Source organism: Chenopodium album, chromosome 18 (genome assembly GCF_948465745.1).
Source record: "Chenopodium album chromosome 18, dcCheAlbu1.1, whole genome shotgun sequence".
Lineage (NCBI taxonomy): Eukaryota > Viridiplantae > Streptophyta > Magnoliopsida > Caryophyllales > Amaranthaceae > Chenopodium > Chenopodium album.
The window spans coordinates 31,350,884-31,376,419 of record NC_137851.1 but is presented as its reverse complement, the minus strand read 5'-3'; the positions used below and the strand labels follow the sequence as shown (position 1 = coordinate 31,376,419).

Here is a 25,536-nt window from a genome sequence, read left to right as displayed (position 1 = left end):
TCAACAATCAAGAGATTGCAAACGACCGAGTGTAAAGTATACTCGCTTGTCATTGATCTTAGCTAAACTATTTGCAGATTTGTCTGGTTCTGATGATATGGTTTGTTCCTGATAAAAGAAGCTGGCTCTTTTGGTGCCGGAGGAGTAACTGAGTGAGTATCCAATAACAACTGCATTACTGTTGAGATTGTTGGTCTGTCGTCCATATTGTTTTGAACGCATAACAAGCCAAGTAGTATGCATCTCATGGCTACGATCCACGCCAAAAATCCTTGCCATTCCAAAGTCTGAAATTTTGGGGTTCATGTTTTTGTCTAACAAGACATTACTTGCTTTACGATCGCAATGTATGATTTTAACTCCAGAATCTTGGTGGAGATAAAGCATCCCTCGAGCAATCCCTTTGATAATTTTATATATAGCGCCTTTCCCAGTTCAATTGTGCTTGATTTTTAGCATCTATAGAGCAAACAACCAATATATATAAGAAGAATTAGTCTAAATTCAATGTCCAAGGTACTCCTTTCATCTTGAAATACCTAATACAACCTCTGTTTCACATTAATTGCAACTTGAGTTGTCGGTTTCTGACCCGAACCGTTAAACCCGACTGTTTCGAACCGATCCGAGAAGGAACTGAACTGTTTAAAGCCCGTTTTTTAGAACCAAAAACCGACCCGACCCAATTTTTTCCAACCCGAAACTGAACTGAACCGAATTTGTGCGAACCGTGACTAACCCGGCCCGTTATCAAGCCAAACCGTTACAATCCGAAACTGAAAGCAACCCAAACCGATTACGTCTAAACCTGATAGTAACCCGACCCATTTTAAATCGAAAACCGTTTAAAACCCAGCGAAAATTAGATAAATCTAAATCGTTCCAACCCGTAACTCGTTGTGACTGAATCATTTATAATCCGTAACCTGTTGTGATCAAACCGTTTACAACCCGTAACCCGTTGAGACTAAACTGTTTATAACCCGTAACCCGTTATGACTGAGTCATTTACAACCTGTAACCCAATATGTTTATGATCTAATCCGTTTCACCCACTACTCGATAAACCCAACTTATTTATGACTTGACTTGATTATAACATAACCCATTCCTACCCGTTATCCGACTAACTCGACTCAATATTAACCCGATATGATTTGAACTGAAACCAGCTTCAAATTGGGTAAACTCGTTTTCAAATCAACCAAGTTCAATCTAAATCGATTATAACCTGAAACGATAATGATTGAACCTGATTTCACCCAATCTGTTTTGAACCGAAACCCATTTTCGAACCGACCCAGTTTAACCCAAACTGATTATGACCCGAACCAATTACGACCCGTCCAGATTAAGACCCGAACTGTTTTTAACCAAAACCCACTTTAAACTGGCTAAACCCGTTTTCAAACCGACCCAGTTCAACCCAAATTGATTATGACCCGAACCGACTAGGTCTCGACCCGATAAGGACCCGATCCGAATAGAAACTGCAATTAAAAATTTTCTGGGAAATGATAAAAAGAAAGATTTCTTTGGCTACAACAGAAAAATTCAATACAAACCGAACTGACCTGATAATTTTCAAAACTGACCCAAATCGACCCGCTAATTATTTCAACCCATTATAAACCGACCCGTTATAACCCGAAACTGATAAACCTAACCCAAATCCGAACTGTTTACCCAAATTGACACCTCTAATTATAACAAAAAAATATTTTACATCTTACAAATAATACTCATTTTTTGTTTGCAATTAATGTGAAGTAGAGGTAGTATATGAAATATTAACTATTCTCATTTTAAAATTGTGTTAAACTATACTATCTCATATTTGGTTTAAACCATACCAAAAAGGAAACAATCAAGGCTTTTATTTGGCAAATATTCGTACACTAGTAGCTTTTCCTTTTCTGAGAAAGTGAGAAGCAAAATCCCAATAACCTCACCAAATTATTGTGTTGAAGCTTAGCTATAAATAAGACCTCATTCTTGAACTCTTGTTCTCCTTGGCAAGAACCTTTGGACATTCTCTTGACTGTTACGTTTTGCGCATTTGATAGGGTATTTTGAGGAAGTAATAATGCGGTTTTGTAATGCATTTGCAAATGCATAACAAATATAAAAATATTAAATAGTACATGAAAGAGAGAGAAAGGAGGAGAGAGATAGGTAAGTGAGACCACTTTTAAATATACCACTGAAAGTTTATATAATACCATTGTCTATTTCGTGATATTATTCCTACACGTATTTAGTAGCACTGAATGCATATATAGTACCAATACATACATATGTTGTACCACTGAATGTTCAATGGTAGTATTTGATCATCCAATGGTAGTATTAATCACCCAATGGTCCTACTCTTAATTCAGAATATGCATATACGTGTAATTACACTCTTACCCCTTATCTGCATTTCTCTATGCATAACGAAACTCCATTAGGACAAGCTCCCCCTACAAAAGAATTGACTAAGTAGCACATTTTACAGTATACATACATCAATTACAATGAAAAGATCAATGAAATCTTGTTATAGACCAAAAAGGCTTTGTGATTAGCTTATTAGTTGTTAATGTCTTCCAAAAAATGTCTTAAAACCTAAAATGTCAGTATTACCTCTGAATATTATACCCATGATAAATATATAGTGTTGACATTGTAAATACAAACCTTAAAATACAAAAAATTAAAAGATTTCCATCACTACTATTTTTTATTCATTGGTAAAAATTCAAAGTCGAAGTTCTTAAGAAATATCCCTAAATAATACAATATACTTCGTATTCGCCCCTGGTATTGAGAGAGTCCTAATTCGTTCCTTTTGTCTTACCTTACAAAAATACAATATACTTCTTATAAATTAGAAAGGACAAAAGGTGGGGAAAGTCTTTACCACTAATGTACAACTTTACATAGTCCACTAGGACTATAATTGAAGAAAAGCTTTTTTTGGAAAGATGACTTACCTTGTAAACACCACCAAATCCACCTTCACCTAGTTTATTCTTATTTGTTGCTGATTGAAGTGTGACAAAATCATATTGCAAGGATTCAATAAATGCAAAATCGTCCCCTAAATACAACAATAACATACATATACTTCATATATAACAAACTCGGGTGATAAAAAGCAAATAATCTGTCAGATAATTAAAAGTTTAATTTATCATTTATTATATCCCAATAAACTTGTCTTTAATTGAATATCTCATTTCAATTTGATTTATTTATTTACTCACTTTTAATAATTAAAATCTCGCTAATATATTTGATTTTTTAACGATGCATCAAACAACTAATTCTACCCTAGCCCATTATTTTATTCTTGGAAAATTTGTCTGGAAGGGACATATATGTTCACTATTTTGTATGTAAGGACCTTATATATTTAAAGTGGTCTAAAAGGACCTTATAAGTTTAATTTGTTATTTGGAAAGACCTTGAGATCGAAATTTGGCAATAATTGACATTTTTCTCCGACGTTGACCTCTCACATGACCTTAAAAAATGATCCCCTTTCCTTTTTTTCCACGATTTCCCTCCAATTCCCCCTTCTCTCTCTTCTAATCCCCAAATGACACAAATTAAAATAAGGGAATTTGAGGGAAATCATGGAAAAAAAGAAAAGGGGGTCATTTTTTAAGATCACATCAGAAGTCAACGTCGAAGAAAAAAGTCAATTATTGCCGAATTTCGACCTCAAGGTCCATTCAAATTCAACTTATAAGATCCTTTTAGACAACTTTAAACATGTAAGGTCCTTTGAGACAAAATAGTGAACATATATGTCCCTTCAAGACAAATTTTCCTTTATTATTTTATTCACCTTTTTTAAACATTTATGCAAAATGCTATTATGACGTACCGTTTAATTATGAGTACAAAGGGAGTAGAAATGTAAAACACCCATCAACTATGCAGGTGAAGCGTATTAGTTTCTTACCACGATCAACGGGTATTGAATTAATATTTCTAGCTCTCCTCTTTACAATACATATTCCTAAAGCAAGCATTACAATACATACAACAACCACTGGAATAACAACGGCGACGGTCACCTTTGTTGGTGCTTTCCATTTTCCTGCATTATAGAAACATTCTTTCATTTACTAACATTATTATTTATTACCTCAATCACTATGGTTAGTGAACCCAAATAATATAATAAGGGCATAGTCCAAAATTATTTGTGCTCTATTAAGTCCTTGGAAAATTCACAAATGCTGGCAATGGGAACAACAATCAATAGATGAGGACACATTGCAATGGATCTAATTAATCAAATGCCACCATGAAATACTTTTAAATATATGTATGTAAGTTAAGTATCAGGGTGAATTATATTTACCTGATTTTTCACTTATGTAAACATTTTCATAGCTAAACTTAATTAGTCATACTCCCTCCGTGTTTTTTTAAGTGACACACTTTCCTTAAACGACCGTTTTTTTTAAGTGACAAACTTCCTCTTTTAGAAATTCCTTACATTTTAATAATATATATTCACCCACTATCTCTTACTTTATCATTTCTCACTCCTTTCATGGTCCCCACTTTCTCTCACATTCTTTTACTTTATCATTTTTCACTCTCCAACCTACCTCACTAACATCTTATTTTATTAAAGTCAATAAAATCTCCTAAAACTACGTGTCAGTCAAAGTGTATCACTTAAAAAAACACGGAGGGAGTATACTTTATCCGTTCTAGTTTACTTGCAATTGCATGTTTGACAATTGCCACTATTCATACATATATTTCGATTTCCAATAGGTCGTCTCAAACTCTCAATATATATCTTCATAATATTAATTTTTTATATATATTACATAACCATGATTAAAATATTAGTGACTGTACTTATGCATAAATAAACATAAATAGTCAAACTTAAAATGGCCTCAAATGAAACAGTTATAAAAAAAATAGTTAGTGTAAAAGTTCCTTTAATTTAAAAGATGATTAAAAAATAAAAATGCTTTTAAAGACTGAGAGAATAGTAAATAACATGTGAAATGAAAAATTATACTACCCTACGTACGTTTCATTTTTACTGGTTACGCTTTGACTTTTTTTCTCTTATAAAAAGATTTTATGTGTAACCAAGCCAACAATTATGAAAATATAGGAACAAAGGGAGTGGAAATTGTTTCTTTCACCTGAACTTGTGAAATTAGCAGCCGGTGGCGGTGGCGGTGCCAGAGGCGTTGGTGATGACGAGTAATCAACCGCCCCTTTGCCATAGAATGGATATGCCTCAAACCGAACCTCACAACTTGGCATCAAAACCCGGGCACCAAGCATGGTGGCCAACGACCCGATAGCTTCCTCAAGCATTGTCTACAGTCGTTAACCGTCAAGTCTGGCGTACACTGCTCCGCAACGTACAGCGTGACGGAGCTCGTAACATTCACCATTTTCGTGGCAAACTTCTTGTGATCAGATCATTTATAAGCAGCCTCACTAACCAAACCATTCATCGTTCTCCACATAATCCCAAAAAATTTGGTTTGGTTCCCATCGAAACGACTGCTACTCCTTAAGGATGTCTTAGGAGACTCAACCATTTTTCCAAAACTCGATTCGTTGGAGTACCTAACCATACACTCCGCGTACCATATTACAGCGACTTTTGAGGTTGGACAATATCTTGGTAACGCGTAGAAAGTAGCTGTTTTGACACGATCTCCACAACTACTAATGTTCAGATCAAAACGGCACATGAAGAGGCCGTATACGGAATCGCTCGTGCCGGTTCCAACAGATGTGTGATAGAAGCCATTAGAAGGGTCAAGGGAGAGGATTTGCGGTGGCTTTAGAGGTGAGAGCAAGAAAGGTAGTGTTGAGGTTAGCAGGGCCGTCCCAATCATTTTGAAGACTCTGCTCTAAACTTAGAAATTGGGCCCTAAATTTTTATTTTTTACGAAATTATCATATAACAACATTTTAAATGAAATTCAAAAGCACAAACTACTTTATTTAAATTGTAAATAATATGATTATTATCAAATTACAATCTCAAATCTCAAATTATTAAAAATGCAAAAAGGATTGAAACAACCTGGTAAATAAAAAATAAAAAAAATCCGCAACTTTAATTGCCAATTTGCCGGCTTCCCGCAACCCACTTCCCCACTCACTAAATCAGTTCAGTAACTCCATGGCATGCATCTTCTTGACTTCTTGTTAACCACTTAGCTTATGCCCCAATTTATTATTATTACTAATTTACTATGAATCTTAATTTAATTTTTTTAATTCTGAAATATAACTTGAGTATGATAACAAAGGTCATTGAAGAAAATAAAGGTCATTGAAGAAAATAGGAGACTGAAAAGAAATTTGTAGGGGTAAAAAATTTAACTACTTGATAAACGAAAATTAAGGGGTTTAATTGTAGAAAACATGAAATCAATTTTTCTTTGAAAGCAATTCAAGATTTGAGAAAATATTCTTCGTGTCCGTTGTAATTGATAGAAGGCAAAGCGTTAAATATGGAAATTGAATAATTTGGGGGTAAAATAATAAAATTAAATGAGAAAATAGGAAGGATTAGAAAGGAAGATAGAAAATTAGGAAAAAAAATATTTCAGAAATTTGTAGGTTGGAGCAATTCACGAAGTATGGGAAGATGAATCTAGACAACTGATTAATTATGGGAGTAAATGGAAGAGGCTGACTTTCAGCCTTTTATTGCCTGAGATCATATTTTTTTGTTTTTACTTGTTATGGCTGGGTTGGGCTCCGAAAATAGGGGCCCTTAAAATTTCGAGGCCCTATGCTAAGGGCCTGTTTGCACAGGGCCTTAGCCGGGGCAGGAGGTTAGTTTGGTATTTTGTGGCAGGGGCAAAAGTGGAATTGTTGCAGCTGTGGCTTACGTAATAAGGCCTTGAGAATGTTTCATGAATATTGGATAGAAAAATAAGTGAAAGAAAATAATGGTGTTAGATTGAGAAATCTTACTAATGCTTCCATGGTGATTGGTGAAGGTAAGGGTGATTTAACAATAACCATATTTAATACTTCTAATAATTCACTAGTTTGCTTTATTTTTTTTTTTTCATTTACTTTAATGGTGTACAAAGAAAAGCTTGTCTCATTTACTAAGAGTCTTACTTTAATTTGTATCTTACAGGTTTAGGGTTCGAAATGGTTGAGATTTGGTCAGAAGTGTCGCTCTTCTTATTTAAAAAAAAAATAATAATAATCATAAAAGAGAAACTTTATCGGTATATACTATACCACTTAGACAAAGAGAGAAACATGTATCTTTTGTTTTTTTTGGCACATAATTTTAAATAATTTAATTGACTTTAATGTAATAAGATGCAAGTGAGATATTTGAGTTGTAAAAAAATTAAAAGAACATGTAGTGGAGTAATATTTTATTCAAAGTAATGGATAAGACAGGAAATAGATGATAAAAAAAAGTGTTATTGAGTTTGAGTTGGAACCATAATTGATGATAAATACTTCCTCAGTTTTTTTTTTTTTTTTTTTTTTCAAATGCATCACTTGAGAATTTGCACTATTCATATATTACATTTGACTTAATTTTTTCACTACTATATAATTTATAAACATTGTCATGTAATTTATTGTTGGATTTGTTACAATGTCTACTATCATAATATAATTTTGTTATAATTTTTACAAATATATAATTAAAGATATTAATGGTCAAAGTTGTGTCTCGACAAGTGTGAAAACTCAAGTGATCCATTTTAAAAAAAAAGAGGGAGTAATACTTGTCTCTCTCCATTTCACAATGATTGTCCTATTTAGAGTCTTTTGAATTAAAAGTAAGAGGAAATCTTCTAAATTGCTCATTACATATAAGAAAAATCATAGTATTATGGGTCTAATTAATTTGATGCATCTCGTTAGTATATTATTGAAAGTATATCTAATATATTTTTATTTATGTTTTTTTTTGCTAACGTGAGATAAAAAAATAGTCCCTTCATGTTTTAAAAAGTGTTACACTTTAACCGACAAATACTTTCAGAAAATTTAATTGACTTAAATAAAATAAGAGGTAAGTGGAGTAGTTGGAGTATTAAAAAATTGTAAAAGAAAGATAATGAGGTTAATAATTTATTAAAAAGTAATGAATGTGAAAGGGAAGAATAATAAAACAAGTAGTAGTGGGTTAGGCAGTTTGGGTGGCCGGAGACCATGAAGGAGAGATATATAATATTAAAATGTAACTTTTTTGCCAAAAAGAAAATGTAACACTTATTAAAATACGGAGGGAGTATTTACAATAAAATGTTTGCATCAATATATGTAAACGAAAAGATAATTATGAAATTAAGGGAATAATGTAGTAATGTACCAGTTTGCCTAAAATGGGACTATAACACCTAAATAAAACGGTTGTATTTAATAAAACTTAAGAAAATTTTGTTGAAGTATGATGAAGTTAAAAGATTGGCTAAGGCTAATACATAAGATCAAATACTTATTTCTTGAACCAGCTCCACAAAATGTATAAAGTTCTTTCAGGCAATACAGAAGATTAGAGTATCGGTGTCATCAATTCGGGCAACTAGATGAAGTCTGTGTTGACCTAGAATGGGTCGGGTCTATTTGGGTTGGGTATATTCGGGTTAAAGTTATCCATCCTTTACTTTCCTTGGTTTAGATCGAGTTAACTTCGGATCAAGATCTATTGAGACAAGGTTTTGTTTGGGTTGTTTCAACTTCAGATCGATTCATGCATATTCGGTTTAGAGAAATTTGTATTAGATTCAACACGGGTTTGATTGGGTTAATTGTTAGATGACTCTAAGTCGGGTTGATTTCGGTTTTGCTAATTTTGATTCAATTAAGTTTGGTTCAGTTTAATAAGGATAAGGTAAATTAAGTAGTATATCAATTCCTATTATGCTACTTTCGATTTTGTTTAAATTTGTGTCGGATCGAACAAATTCAACATTTAAATATGGTTATTTTAAACCAGAGTATAATTATTGAGTTATTACCTTATTATTGGATCACTATTAGATCATTCATCATGTGTCATTTTTCTTATTGTATTGTGTCATAAACACTTATTAGTTATCTCATTAGATTAGTTCTTGTGTTAACTATATAATTAAAATCTAATTATTGATCATGTAAACATGTCATAGCTATGTAACTAAGATGATAAGTAATGAACAAATGATAGATTATTGATAGATGATAGCCATGTATGGTCAGGTTTTGTTTATATAAAAACAGAAAGTTCTTAACGATTAATGAAACAAACAACTACATACATTAATCAAATTAATTATAAATAAGTAAAAAAGAAAAAAAAAAAAAGGAAGGTCAATAATAGGTTGACTTTAAAATTATGATCAGTTTGAAATGAAGTTGAATTGAAATCAGGTCGGGTCAAAATAGATCAAATTAAATTGGAATTTTTTGGGTCAATTTTTGTTTAGGTCGAATTCAAATCGGGACAATTATAAATGTCGATTTGAGTTTAAGTCGGGTCAAATCAGTGTCAGTTTGAGTTATAGTCTGGTCTAATCAGTGTTGGATTAAGTTAAGATGTTGAGTTTTGCTTGGGTCTAATCGGTGTCGGGTCTAATCTGACCGGTTACAATTCAAAACGGATATTTTTTTTTAAACCGTGTTAATTTTGACACATCTTAATTAGAGTACAAGTCATTTTTAATTTTATCCTTTTTACTTTTTTGTGGCAATATGAAAATTTCTTTGCAAATTATTATGAACGACTAGGCAAAAAACCGTTGGCATGCATTATTAATTTATTATCATCATCATCTTATATTCTTATGAACAAGTGGATTGTAAAAGGGGAAAACGAGTAATCTTTTTTCTGTTCCTGGGAATACGAGACTTTTAATGCGACCACACGGCCACACACGGCCACACATATAACATGCTTTTCTTGTTCTCATCTTTCTCTTACTATGTTAATTAAGTCATTGGTTGCTGGAGAGACCTTAGAGTTTCCCTCATCTATCTCCATTTAAAACTCAATCCATTTTTAGGTTAAGTAAATAAAGTAAGGGCCTGTTTATATTTAATGCACTAAGCTGAACTGAACTGAACTGAACTAATTGGAGCTGAATTGAACTGAAATGAGTATTTTATGAGAGAGGGAAATTAGGAGCTGAACTAAACTGAACTGATTGGAGCTGAACTGAACTGATTGAAGCTGAACTGAAGTGAACTGAAATTAAGTAAATATGAACAGGCCCTAATACGAAAAACATACTTCCTATATCACTATTTTATTTGGATTTTAATGCGGGTATCAAGAAAAAGGCTTTGCTTTGGGAGTTTTTTGCATTTAGAAGGTATTGGGTGCGACAAGCCACACCAAAAAATTCGTGCGGCAAGTAATAATGCCAAAAATCGTTTAAAGAGACGACCTTTGGTTGGGATGCCGATAACTAGATTAAAAGAGATTGTGAAATGTAAATGACAGAAATAAAAAGTAGATAGATGCAATATGTTGACGTGGAAAACCCCAATGAAGGTGGGTAAAAACCGTGGGTGGCTACTTGTCCACCAATTTGCTATGATACGAGCGTTATAGCCATTATTGATACAAATACAATAATTATTCGGCCGTCTAAGGCCATAAATAATAAAGAAATATATAAAAATTAGAGATTAAGTATACATTATAGCCGTTGAAAAGATATACAAACATTAAGTTGATCATTGCAGCTTGTACGTAGAACAATCGGATAAGACATGTCATTGTTTAGATCATCGAAAGGAGCATCATGATGTATCTTTTGATGATGTACTTTTGTAGTATATTCTTTTGTGGTGTTTTATGCTTGGAATAAGCTGTGTATATTTTGCCTTTATGGCTGGTTGTTGCCCTCCTTTTATAGGCCTTTAAGTGGTAGAAAATTGATTGAGGAAGATAAGGGTGACTTCCTTGATTCTAAGAAGTAGTTAGTTGACTTCAAGACTTGGTCCTTTGATGAATGTAGACTTGTTTAGGATTCATATTCATGATATCAACCTCTTTAACTAGTTAAAGGATGGTAGAAATGCTCTCCTTATTTATAGGAACCACTAATTGTTCCGCAGCTTTCTGGCATCACACTACGAGACACATCCTGCTCGGACGTTGGGCGTTGGCGTCGTGTGTCATCTTCTAAGATTGCCTTACTGTGTGGCGTTAGAGGTCATTGGAGGACGTTGGAGGCCACTAAAGTTCGATGAAGGTCACTAAAGGTGGATGAAGGTCACTGGAGGCCTTTAGATGTCAATATAGTTGTCGGGTGTCGAGTATTGACGTCCATCACTGAGATACGTCGTCACTAATATGCGCCATTGATGTCAACTGTTGCTTGGACATGGAAATTAGTTTCCTTGGCATTCTCCATCTTATTCAACCTTGATCACCAAAACTCGTCCATCACATGACCGTCTTGGTAATAGGACAACACTTTGGACTTTATTTTGTGTCGTTTGAATTACACCAATAACAATAGCCCCCATTTTCTTATTTGAAGCACGTCGTAAACTAAGAAAATCATCTTTGCACTTGATGTTACATTCATAATGGTCCTAGCGTCGTTCACTGGCAACATTGGCTTGTAGCTTACCATACTTTTGTCTTTACACACGTGCGTTGGTATTGAGAGACTTGTGTGATTTCATCTTTTCTTGAGACAGAATGACTTTGCTTATTGTTCTATGGGAGGCAAGTCCAACAGTCATGATATTAGGATGCTTGTGAAACACTTTTTGACAAAGTTGAGAACCTTTGTTTAAAGTAAAACGAGCATAGACTTGGCGCTGGAGCAACTTGAATACAACATTTACTTGCGAAAAAGCCAGTCAAAGAAAATTGGTTAATTAGTCTTCAACTAAAACAGGCGACATATATAGCCAAGTAAATAGATAGACATATGATAAATTCAAGTGGCATGACCATTTATGGTATCGTCAAATATTGTTTGACGACATGAACACATAAGACGTTGTAAAGTGATATTGGGCAGCATGGTCATATAAGAAATGGTATCCGGCGACATAGCCATACTTTAAGTCTTAAATTAAAATACTCCCACTAGGCCCTATCGAGCGTCATCGAAAGATGTCGGGCGATATAGCCTCTTAATGACCAAATGGTGACGTGGCCATCAATGACGTCATTGAACAACTGAGGTTCTGGAGACAAGGCCACTTAAGCTATTGAACATAGATTTTTTGGTGACATGACCACATTGGCTTAGGCATCGAGAGACAAAGTTCTGGCAACAAGGCCAATGAAATGTCGAAGAACAAATCTTTGGCATGCAGCAGGGCCCGCTAAGGATGTAAAAGCGTGCCAATATGATCATTCTAGATGGACATGAGCTAATCAATGGTAACTTATTAATGACGTTACTTTATTGAGACATGATACAAATTTCATATGCTTTATGATTTCCAACATATGCTCTTATGCATGCGAATGTCTAAATGTATGAATCGTATCGGTGTCATGCGTAAGTGGTTTGTATGTGTATACATGCGTCATGATTTTTAACAAGTGTATCAATGATGAGCAATAAGTTGTAACTTAAGAGATGACATCGTGACTTTCGAATTAAACCTTTTGCTTTAGCTATCTAAGACATAGGTCGTATGCATAACTAATTATGAAGAATCACATGTTATATACTTTGGTTGTCATCATGATTTCAATATCTATGTAAGATACATTATCTAAGTTATGAAACTCATACCATTGGACATTTTCATCTTGTGTCTAACGTTTAGAGTCAAGTGTCTTCGTTGTCAATTGGGTGTCATCGAGCACTGGTCACTAGAACTTGATGTCAGATTTGTGGATCATGGTGTCGAGACGGTGATCATCCTTATGGTGTCATCGAAAGTGCTTCGAAAAGCATAGTGTAACAACACATGCAATGACAAAGAAACATATGAATTCATCATTAGATCATAAAAGTGGCATAGGTTACATGAGAAATAAATCATATATATGAAAATGAATAAAGCAAAGTGATTAGATATATATTGCTTGGGAATTGTATAGAACATGCAAGTCACGAATAACATTCATGTGACATGCATTAGATCTTCGATTGATGAGATAACTTGCACTCATGTTGCTTTCGTCGCTCGATTGTTTATCGATTCTTGATGTTAATGAATCATTGACACTTTAGTCGCTTATTGTCTTGACTCCACTTGGCTTCATCAAACTTTGTTGTTGCTTATTGTTATAACACCATTTGGTGTCATTTACACTATGTCACGTCTCAACTAAATATTGTCGGAATCTGATGACGCAACTCAACTTACTGTCACGTCTTAACTTGACGTCGTGTCTCAACTTACTATCGCGCGTCGAAATTCGATGACGCGTCTCACCTCATTGTCGTGCGTCGGAATTTGATGACGTGACTTGACATATTGTAGCGTCAACTTGACGCTGTCGGAATCTGTCAACATTAATTATTAAGCATTCTTGCTTGCTTATACATTGTTCGAATGTTGATAGTCGAATCACCATTGGAAACCCATGATCTGTTTCTAATGATCTATACATCACTGTCACAACCGTCAGTATAGTTAAGCTTAAACATTTTAACGTTAGTCCAAATGAAAGTAATAATCACTTCGTCACAACTTGGAATAGGAAATATGTTTCAAAAAATAGAGAAATGTAATAAATAATAAAGGGAAACGAACGCATGCATCTTTGGTCATGTTTGAGTCTAAGACATGCTTTTACATACTATGTTCGTCTCTCAATTGACGGGCATATGACGACGATAAGGAATATCAAATCACAAAGAGTTTTATGACATACCTTAATGACATGCACCAATGTTAAACTTTATAGCTTACATGACTATATTAGGATTTACTTACAATCATGGTCTCATGTTCAAGTGCAAGGGCACTAGCTCCCAACTATCGTCGTTGCAACATGTGGCTTAGGTTTCGTGTTTTTGTCTCCATTGGATTCGTTCTAGATGTCTTTAGGATACTCCTATTTCAAACTCACAATAATGCAAAGGTTAATAGATAATGGACATAACATACACAAACACCTTAATCATAGTCGAAGTTTCTGTCTCTTCGACTTTGATGTCAAATCACCATGTTGCTATTGTATACTTTTGTTACCACCAACCTTATGACATGTGTCGCACGTGTGTTCCTACACACACATTGCGAAACATAAAAATAATGGACAAATTACAACTTAAGACTTGGGAGTTTACCTCTCATGTATCATGCATGGTGTTTTGTAACTTATCGTTTTTGACATGATCATTGAGTGTGTTTAGTATCACTGCCATCTCAGTGATTATTAATTGATGTTTTCATAATTGACGTCATCCTTAAGATCTTTGATCTTGGATCTTGTCACTTTAGCTTATCTCAAAAAACACTCGATATAGAGGTTAGTCATTACAAAAATTGAGAAATTCGTAAGATAACGTTATGATACTAGCATCATGAACCAAGATTAACATAAAATGTACTCATGTTGAATATATGGATGTCAAACTAAGTAAAAGCTTACTTATGTAATCACTTGCAAGGGGTCACTAGTGTTGTTGATGTTTGACGTCAGGTCGTCGTATGACATCATGGTCAACGTTGGTCGTCACTAGAAGATGTTACGGCCACATCATGTCGTTAAGACACTGCATCACGTTATGGCAACAACTGGTGTCACGTCGTAATCAGTTGTCATCGCATCACAACAGAGGTGTCGCATTGGTGTAGAATTGGTGTTGCGTCGTCGAGAAATTGTGTCACATCATCACATCGAAAGATGGGTGCAACGTCGTCCCTAGACTCGAATTGCGTCACGATCTGATAGGACCTAAGGACCATCATGTCTTCATAGGAATGACATCACATTGTCATGATGTAATACGCCGTATTTTTATAAAATATTTAAGTATTTACTAAATATATTTTCAAGGGATCGATTATTTTAATCATTAAAGGCCGAAGAGGACTCTTTAATCGAGGAAGATGAAAAGACCCCTCTTCGCTATGACCTCCAATCAAACATGATAGTCAACACTATTCTTAGAAGACAAGGACACTTTCCCGAAATGACCCTAGGAAAGAATAAAGGAATAGAGAAGAAAATGGGACTGCCCGGCCCTCCTTAAATTATATACTTTTGGACTTGGTTTCGAACTGACTCTAGAAGACTATAAGCGAGCCCGGTAAAAGTTTAACGCATGGAGAAATGCTCGTACCCAGAAAAAAGGCTATCCCAATGGATCACTATCTCCTCACTCTAAATGGACAATTCATAAAAGAGGGTGAGGATTATCCAGGCCATGAATTCCCCGAACCTTTTGTCAAAGATGGCATAAGACAACCAGTGTTCGAGATATTCCTGGACTGTAACGTCTTAGATGAGATCCCAACTCCTATCTACAAGGAATAAGCACCTCCACGCTTCGACTTTAATGTCATGGGTCTCCTTTTTGGGTATGAGAAAAACGAGCCTAAGCGTGTCGACGAGAATTCCGCGCTTATCTAAACGGTGTTACAAAGTGAAAACTTTGACCCAGCGGAAGGAATAGTTCAGGGATGGCAAAAGACTGTGAAGGTGACTACGCCAAGTGGAAGATGAATCTCCATCACCACAGGACAAGGACCAATGTTCGATGAGTCAGAGACTGAATTCAAGTCTTCTGTAGTCGAGTCTCTTGAATCTTCTATAGTTGTGTCTCCTTCTATCCCTCCTCGTTTAGAACCTACTCCTAGGATAGTCAGTAGTCAAGTCGCAATGAACGTATCACTTTTTGATGTAATGGTTTCGGAATTTAATAATATGTCTTCTTCTGCTTACTTCTCATGTCATTCTCTCATCCAAAATGATGAGCATTGCTTTGCTAACAATGAAAACGATAAAGAAATAATGAATGCAGTGGAAACACTTGAAAATAAAATACTAATAATTGAAGACACCGAAACATTTAATATCTCAAAGGATCCAACTATTAAAAGAGAATTTAAAATTGGTTTAACCCTTAATCAAGAGGAAAGAACCGATTTAATAAATCTACTAAAAGAATTCATCGATGTTTTCGCTTGGTCATATGAAGATATAACATGAATAAATAAACAAATTGCTCAACACACTATACCCTTAATTCCAGGAATGAAACTTGTAAAACAAAAGTTACGTCGAATGAAACCCGATGTAGCTCGTAAGATAAAAGAAGAAGTGCATAAACAAATAACTGCAGGTTTTATCAAGGTATCCAAATACCCCAAATGGGTCGCAAATGTGGTACCAGTTCCTAAGAAGGATGGTAGGGTTAGAATGTGTGTCGACTATAGAGATATAAACAAGGCAAGTCCAAAGAACGACATCCCTTTATTACACTTCGATATTCTAGTAGATAATACAGCAAATCACGGGCTTCTCTCGTTTATGGATAGATACGCAGGATATAACCAGATTCTCATGGATGAAGAAGACATGGAAAATACTACCTTTATAACACCTTGAGGCACTTACTGTTACACGGTGATGCCATTCGGATTGAAAAATGGGGGCTCCACTTACCAAAGAGCAGCGACTGCTTTACTCCACGATATGATGCATAAAGAGGTTGAATTATATGTGAACGATATGATTGTAAAATCAAAGGATCGTCTAGGACACCAAATAGCCTTAAGGAAATTCTTTGAGAGATTGAGAAAATATAACATGAGGCTAAACCTACCCAAGTGTGCATTTGGAGTTACCTCAGGAAAACTCTTAGGCTATGTCATTAGCTCTAGAGGAATAGAGATAGATCCAACCAAAATCAAAGAAATCATGTCAATGCCGCCGCCCAAAATCGAGAAAAAAATTCGAGGATTTATTGGCCGGTTGCAATACGTAAGTAGGTTCATATCTAAGCTTACTACGATATGTGAACCAATATTCAAGAAGCTCAAAAAAAATGTACCAGTAATATGGGACGATGAGTGTCAAAAAGCCTTTGATAAGATCAAAGCCTATCTCGCTAATCCTCATGTATTAGCACCTACGCTTCCAGGAATCCCTCTTCGGTTATACCTAACAGTTACCAAAGAAACAATGGGATCTATGCTTGCACAAGAAGTAGAAAGTAAAGAAAACGCCATTTACTACTTAAGTAAAAAGATGCTAGAATATGAAGTACGGTACACACCGCTTGAAAAATTGTGCCTCGCATTAGTGTGGGCCACAACCAAGCTAAGACACTACATGCTCGTCCATACTGTGTATTTATTATCTTGAATGGATCCTCTTAAATACCTCTTTGAGAAATCTACACTTAACGGGCGAATATCTAGATGGATAGTCAACTTAGCCTAATTTGATGTAAGATTTATGCCACAAAAAGCAATGAAAGGATTAGTGGTTTCAGACTTCTTAGTGGATTTCCCAATCAAATATTTGACACCAATGAATGAAAACGACTCTCCGGACGAAGATTTAATGGTCATGGAAGATGATACTTGGACGTTATACTTCGATGGAGCCTCAAACCAGAAAGGATGTGGCGTAGGATTATTATTAGTGTCACCTAAGGAAGAACACGTCCCAGTCTCAATAAAGATAGATTTTGACGTTACCAACAATGTTGCGGAATACGAAGCATGCTTGGTAGGCCTCGAAACTGCTTTAGCATTGGGAGTAAAGAAACTTCGAATATTTGGAGACTCTTCCCTCATCATCAATCAGATCTCCAAAAAATGGAAATTAAGGAGTGAAAGCTTGGCTCCTTACGAATCATACTTAGAAACCCTTACTGACCAACTCAAGAAGGTAGAATACACATATCTACCAAGAGAAGAAAATCAATTCGCTGATGCCTTGGCAAGACTAGCCTCGATGGTTAGAATTCCTAAGGAAATTGAGTAAATTCCATAAACAATAGAAAAACGGCATAAGCCGGCTTATATCCAAGCCATAGAAGACAATGAAATAGTTCAAGAAGAAGAAGAGGAAGAGGAACCTTGGTACACTGACATCCTTAATTATAGGGGAATATCCACTTCATGTTGACAAGAGAGCAAAACGCGTTTTAAGACTTTTGGCTTCCCAATTTGTGCTCATAAACGATGAGCTACACAAAAGGGTACCTAAAGGAAGATCTCTCTTATGTGTAGGCAAAAAGAAAGCTCAAAGGGCGATGAGAATAATCCACGAAGGAACATGTGGAACTCATATGAATGGCAAAATGCTGGTCCAAAAGATAATGCGCTAAGGATATTATTGGACCACCATGAATAGGGACTGCCATCAATATGTAAAGATATGCCTTAAATGCCAAGTATACGCTAACTTGCAACATGTTCCACCATCTCTACTTTACACCTATACATCTCCATGGCCATTCTCAACATGGGGAATAGATATCATTGAGAAAATCAGCTCTCCTAGGACAGGAGGCCATGAATACATCCTTGTAGCAATTGATTATTTTAAAAAATGGGTTGAAGCAGCATCATATGCGAAACTCACCACAAAGCATGTAGCACTCTTTATCAAAAGAAACATCATATGTCGATATGGAGTCCCACATGAAATGATATGTGATAATGGAACTCACTTTCAAGAAGAATGTGAAGAATTGCTTCAAAAGTATGGCATTCAACATCTTCACTCTTCTCCATATAAGCCTCAAGCAAACGGCGCAGTAGAAGTAGCCAATAAGAACCTAAATACTATCATCGAAAAGATGACAGAAAACTACAAGGATTGGCCTGACAAACTTTATTTCGCTCTTTGGGGTTATCGCACGTCAATTAGTTCATCCACAGGAAATACGCTATTCTCTTTAGTATATGTGTAGACACCCAAATGTGTCTCCCCAAAACCAAACCCAGTGATGAATACCTTTTGCGTCGAATGATTATCGAATGAGGTGAAAGTGTGAAAAGTCAAGTGTTGCGGTTGGTTTTTATTAAATTCTTTCTTTCTGTTTTCGAAAACAACTCTATTTTATGAAAGTAGCCAATCCAGTTTAGTTTGGTCCATGACAAGGGTCCAATAATAGTGTAGTTGGATGGGCCTTGCAAAGAGCTTTCCAACGATATATTATAGGCCCAATTCCGATGAATAATGAGGAAGTTATGGCCAAAATACTAAACTAGGCCGGGTTTAATCTTTACATGCGGCCCAATGATCTAAGGGAGGGCCCAATGTTAATTATTATTCCTAAAGTTATTAGAATTAATTATAGTCTTCTAGAATTCTCTAGAAGCTTCTCTTTAATCCTAATAAGATTAGAATTAATAATTAGATTTTGATAAAGTTTTATTTGGAATAAAATATTATTTTATGAAAAATACGATTTCAGTTTTCATACGGACATTACAAATCGATTTTGATTGATAAGTGGACTCCGTGTTTGAAAGCGCGTAGGAATCCAGGCTATCGCCAAACGACAGGCTTGTCGCCATGCGACAGACCCTGTCGCCAAACGATAGGCCTGTCGCCACGCGACAAGATTTGTCGCCAAGCGACAAGGTCGGTTTTGCAGCGACAAAGTGGAGTTTTATTCCGTATCAAATTCCACCTATTTCCGGACTGTTTTCTTATAAATAGGGTCCTGAACCTCCGTTTTTATTCATTCATAATCAATCATCATCAACAATTCACAATCATCAATTATCATCAATCACCTATTTCTCTAAACTCTCTCTAGCTTTTCACAAACAAAATTCCGCATTCACGAGATCTAGAAACACCTAGCCAAGTTCAAAGTTGCCTTCGCCCTAGACATGAAAGGTTATAATTTCTGAGGGTTTGGTCCCTAATCTCTATTTCAATTATTTGATTTGATTGTTTGATTTTATATTTTCCTTGAAGTTACTAACGTGTGTATTTTGTCATTAGAAAGAGATACGAGGCATCAAAGTATGTAGTCTTATTGCTCTATTCTTGTAGAAAGCATGTTTGTTATTTATTAATTCCTAGCATCATGCTTAGGTTGTTATTATTGCTTTCTAGTATCATGTTTAGGGTGCTTCCTATGCTTTCTAATATCATATCAATATCATGTTAGTATCATGCTAGGGATAAAGCTTTGATTTTTATGTTTAGTGACATGCTTGGGTTTGTTATTAATCTTGTTAGTATCATGTCTAGGATCTTGCTATTATTATGCTTTAACATGATTATTTTTATAATTATTATTATTATTATTATGATTATAATTATGATTATTATTATGTTGCTTGATGTTATATATTATTGTTATTGCTTGATCACACCTTTTATGCATGTTTAAAGGGAATTTGTACTTGTAATCACGCTTAATAAGATAATTAATAATCTTGTTTAGGGTAAATATGATTATAATTCAAGTGATCGCCAATAATAGTTTTGCTTGTGCACTAAATTCAACCAACATAGATTAAACAGGTTTAGGGTTAATCTGTTGTTTGCATGTTAGTCAGAAAGCGCACATGAATACGAGAAGAATGAAGTAGAGGCCTATTATATAGGGCAGGTTCAATCTCTTTTAGGTTGGAGTTGACAATCTCATGGATCGTTAAGGGGTGTAATCTTCACCTTGTGAACGGTTTACAAGTTCCTAAAACTTGTTGGCGACTCTTTTGCTCTAGCTTCCTTCCCTTTGGACACCACCATACTTAAGTGTATCATCACAGTGGGGTTCAAGTTTGAGGTAATGCTTGAAATATTCCCTACAATATGGAATGGATGTCGTACAACCCGTGGAACTGGAAATACCTTCCTTACGCATTGCATTGGAAAGTAAACTCGACGAGATTTAGTGGACAAGAGCAAGATATGAGGAGCTAATTCTACTCGATGAAAAGCGACTAGAAGCTCTACATCATACTCAATGCTATCAAACCCGCATGGCTAGACACTTTAATAAGAAGGTCAAGACAAGAAACATCAAAGTAGGAGACTTGGTGTTAAAAGCATTAAGGAGAAATGTTTTAGACCCAAAAGGAAAATTTAGGCCTAATTGGTCCGGACCATACATCGTCAAAACCATCCTACCAGGAGGTGCCGCAAAACTAACAGATATGGATGGAAACGAGTTCTCAAATATGACAAATCTTGACCAACTTAAGTAATTCTACCCATGATTACTTGAGAATTATACTCAAGAAGAGTTACGTTTGGCCTGATTCCTTAAGAAAGGATACGTAGACAATTCTTTACGGGGTGCGGCCACTTTAAATGTACAAATATCGCATTTGTACATGAGCACGTCAAATTAGAATCAGTATCGCATGAAAATTAAAGTCAACACGCCGCGACAAAGATTGTCGCGCCGCGACATCGCGTTGCGATGGATTCGAATTTCCATACTTCGTCGATCTGGGCAAGTTTCGGTGAATTTCGGAAAATTTCGACTTCCACACTTTCTTTTCTGTAGAGTTAGCTTTTCTTTTTTCTTTGCTTTTCGCAACATTTTTCTTTTTAGGCATCATAAGTGTCTTGAATTCAACTCTTGAACCTAGACGATCCTTAGGAAGAATTTTCTTATCCCCTAGGCGGTCTTTAATACTTGTTTGGTCCTTATTCGTGTTTCGGACTTTGTTCTTGTCCTTATGAGATCTACCGAGTAGCCACTTCTTCACATCTCTAGATAAAGGAAGAGGAACTTTGTGGGAAACAACTTCCCATAAAGGTCTAGCACACCAGTAGTCATCAAATCTTTCCACATCCTGTGAAACCGGAAATTCATAAGGGCGACGAAGATCTCCTCAAGGAATGGTTTGAGCAAGGCGATATTGTCTTCTTACCCTAGAAGGGTAATAAAAAGTCAACTTTGATAAACTTGGAAGACGGCAAAAGGATTGAGCATTGACACCATCCATCTTCTCAATTCTCCACCAAGGGATGATCCACTTAATGGAAAGTCGCGAGTTTCAAAGATTCTACTCCACTCCCGACGCCCCATTTTTATAGAGAAGCGCTTCTTCCTTCTTACAAGACAATTGCGAATGTATTTTTCAATATTGTCAGGAGGGCTAATTAGCTCTAGCCTTTCCATTAGCCAAATCTGAAAAAATTCAATGCAATAAATTATTATTACTCTACAAAGTTATATATTTTTTTGATTTATGAAATTTAAAAGTATTGATTTTCTACCTATAATAAAATTGGAGAAACTCGAAGAGGTGCTTTTGGATCCTTTTTTAGCTCATCTAAGCTAAGCATTGTTTATCCAACGATTAGTGACATAGGATTCCTCCCGGCATCCACTTGTTCCATGACACAAGCTAAAATAGCTTGACCCTTATGCATACTACCATTAGTGAGCAAATATTGGCTAAACATGCAAAAAAGGAAGGCTCTTCTCTTGTAAACATGAAAAGACTCTGACTTTGTCCTATTAAAGTAAAAAGATGCAAACTTTTTAAGATCAACTTTGGTGCCATCAACTATGATTTTCAAATCATTACCCTTGAGGTTAAGAAACCACGCAAAATATTTGTAGTAATATTCACTTAACCTAGGAATTACCGCAAGATTTAGAGAAGGAAAACCAAGAATGACACCAAATTCTTCCGGCAAAGTGAAAATCTCATCATCTCCCAGTCTATAGCAATGGGTATCTGGATCCCAATATTCTAAGGCGGTATGGATAAAATCTGTGTAAAGATTTTACCCCTTAATTACCATATAAACCTCCCTAATGGAAAAAGTCAAGTTCTTTCCTCTCTTTAGCGGTCAGAGAACGACACCACTCACGGGTCGTATCACAAAAATTCCTAGCCATAACTACTTTATTGGGAATTAAAAAGCTAATATTTCTATTGGTTCGAATTGTGCTGGAATCGGCAAATTTGGGGGCTATTTATAAACAGAAATCAACGCAAACTGAATTCCAATCAAATTCGAAAAATTCAGAATTATCGCGCCGCGACAAGGCTGTCGCGCCGCGATAGAATTGTTGCGCTGCGACAGCCTATACTCTCTGCGACAAAGAAACGCGCTATGCTGACCATGTTTTTTCGACTTTGACTCGGATTTGTACTTTGGCTTTACGGTTTTTTTTATCCCTCAAGCCTTATTTAATTCTTTTTTTGGCATATTTTTTAAACACTTATCTAATATTGATTATTTTATGTTTAATTTAAGCTCTTTTTAGTCAAACTCCATTTTTTTTTTCATTTTTCTTTTTGGGGGAGAAAGTCGGATACCCTCCAAAGATAATAAAAATGACGGAAATTTTTGCGCAAAAATTTTTCACAACTTTTTCACACATCCACATGCACATAAAATGAAAAAAAAATGCAAAGATAAAAAGTACATAGTAATACTAGTATGTATATACATCGCATCTAACCAAAGCATAAGAGTCAATAATATACATAAAAAGCAAAGTCCTACATAATCAAAAATAAAAAAACACAGATACAACTATGGCGTCGGAGGACGAATACTTAAGGTACCATAAAACTATAAAGTCCGCGGAGTCACTCCCTGACCAGCGTCAGCCTCTCTAGTAATAGGAATCGAAAGAGTAGGGCCAGCCCATCCTAGCTAACCCTGCTGAGGCTCTTGCCACTACGGCTGCTATGACGACGAGCCAACTTCGTACATCACATCGGCCGTGAAAGGAGCAAGTATCAGCATACCCTAACTAGGTGGTCTCGTCGCCACACCCTCGGAAGAAGAGCCCGAATCGTCTAAAACAACGGTGTGATCTGACCCCTCTTACCTGTCTTGGGTCTCAATCGAGGTACGACAGCGCCTAGATCCAAATCTCTCCCTCCTACCCTCTAGCCTCGAGCGAGTAAGAGTCGTAGGAACAGGCTGAAATGAAACAGTAAACCAAGTCAAATAAAAGAAACAAAAAAGACAAACACAATACAAGAGAAGAGACATACCTCTGCCACACCACCGTCACGATGGCATGATGCCTGTTGGCTCAACCTCACCAGCTTATAACGAAAGGCGTCCATAGCTCTCGCCATCCTCGTCATCACCTCACGAGAAAACTATAAAAATAAAAGGTTAGAAGTGATCAAAATATACATACAAATAGAAGCAGGAGATAAACCCACCTAGTTATGACGTTGAGGGATCGATCTCTCCACTAGACGCCACTCCTCAGGAGCCGAGGTATCATCTCCTCGACTGGCCCACAAGACCCCTGATAGGTGATGGACATGGACGGAGGAACAAACTCCGCAGCCGCTGCTGCAGCCTGCAAAAATAAACTCCAACAATTAAAAATCGTTGGGGGCTACCAAAAGACAAATCAAAAGATACAAAACACACCTCCGCCTCCTCCGATATGCAAGGTGGTGGAGCCAACCGCGTCAAAAGTCTCTCAGCATAATACTGGTTTGGATGGCTAAACCTCTGCCACTCCACGCCGGCTTGCGACGAATCCATATGAGTCCTAAGACTCGCTTGGTCTATCATATGGGGGGGAGGACGAGTCAGAACGATGAAAAACTCGAAGGAGTGTTGAATAGTAACTCTTGCCCAAATACACCACATCGTCATACGTCTCCTGGAAATAGCGCCACTAAGTTGTATACTGGACAGCCCGTACATGAACGTCTTACCCGACCCATGGACGAAAAAGAGGCTCAGGCTCCTATAAAAAGGGACATCCGTAAGTTAAAGTCTTACAAGAAGAATATGCAGAAATAATGATAATGATTTGTACCGCAAGAAGCAACTCTTGTACGAGTCCGGTAGCGACAACACTAGGATAACGGCCTCCCCAACTAGCAGCAATGGGGAGCCCTGAGTCAAAGACCTGGTTGGTGCCAAGGACGGAAAGTACTCGTAAAACCAAACCTGTAATAACAGGGAAGGATCAGCAAAGGCTAGCACGCACGAAACAACCAAATCTATTGAGCAAAATAAGAGTATACCTCTACGATCCTCCAAAAACAGGAAAGGGTGACATCCTCATCATAGCTCCAGTGACGACAAGCAAGTCGCAATATAAGCAGGAAGTCAGCATAGGCCAAGCTGGTCCAATCAAAAGTCCCGACCAGTCTAAGGTCGCGAAGAGTAAGGAGGTAATAGAGCAACGCTCGGCTACCCTTGTCATGGGAGAAAGTCCCTGACAAAAGAATCATAACAAAGATGTGCACCCGCTGCTCTAGGGTGGTTGCATCATCTCGGAAGGCCTCCACTTGTAGAGACCAACAAATGGATCGGCCGCTCATCTGTACTGATCTAGACTCAGCACGAGCTCGGACAGCGATAGGACCCAACAGCTCGTACACCTCTGGTAGAGAAAGAGTGAGGTCCCTGCCGAGGAGAACTGTAATCAACCGGAACTCCAATCCGGTGATAACAGAGAAGTCGAGGGGAGTGATAGACATCTCACCCCAAGGAAAGTGGAACGTGTTGGTGGTGTCCCAAAAGAACTCCACCAAAGCCAAAACTAAGAAACGACTCGACTGCAAAGAGTAAAGCGTCTGCGTAGTCTGCAACAGAGGAGTCAAGTTGCATGACTCCCAAAGCGTGAACAGCTCCATGGTGTTGCGAAAGTAAGTATCGTATAGGTGCCCAATGCCGTTGTTGCCTAAGCCATGGAAACG

General features: G+C 36.4%; 1 pseudogene; it reads right to left on the bottom strand.

Annotated features, from left to right (window-relative positions):
• On the bottom strand, positions 1-25,317 carry LOC145592065 (cysteine-rich receptor-like protein kinase 25; annotated as a pseudogene).
• Between the last annotated feature and the right edge of the window lie 219 nt (positions 25,318-25,536).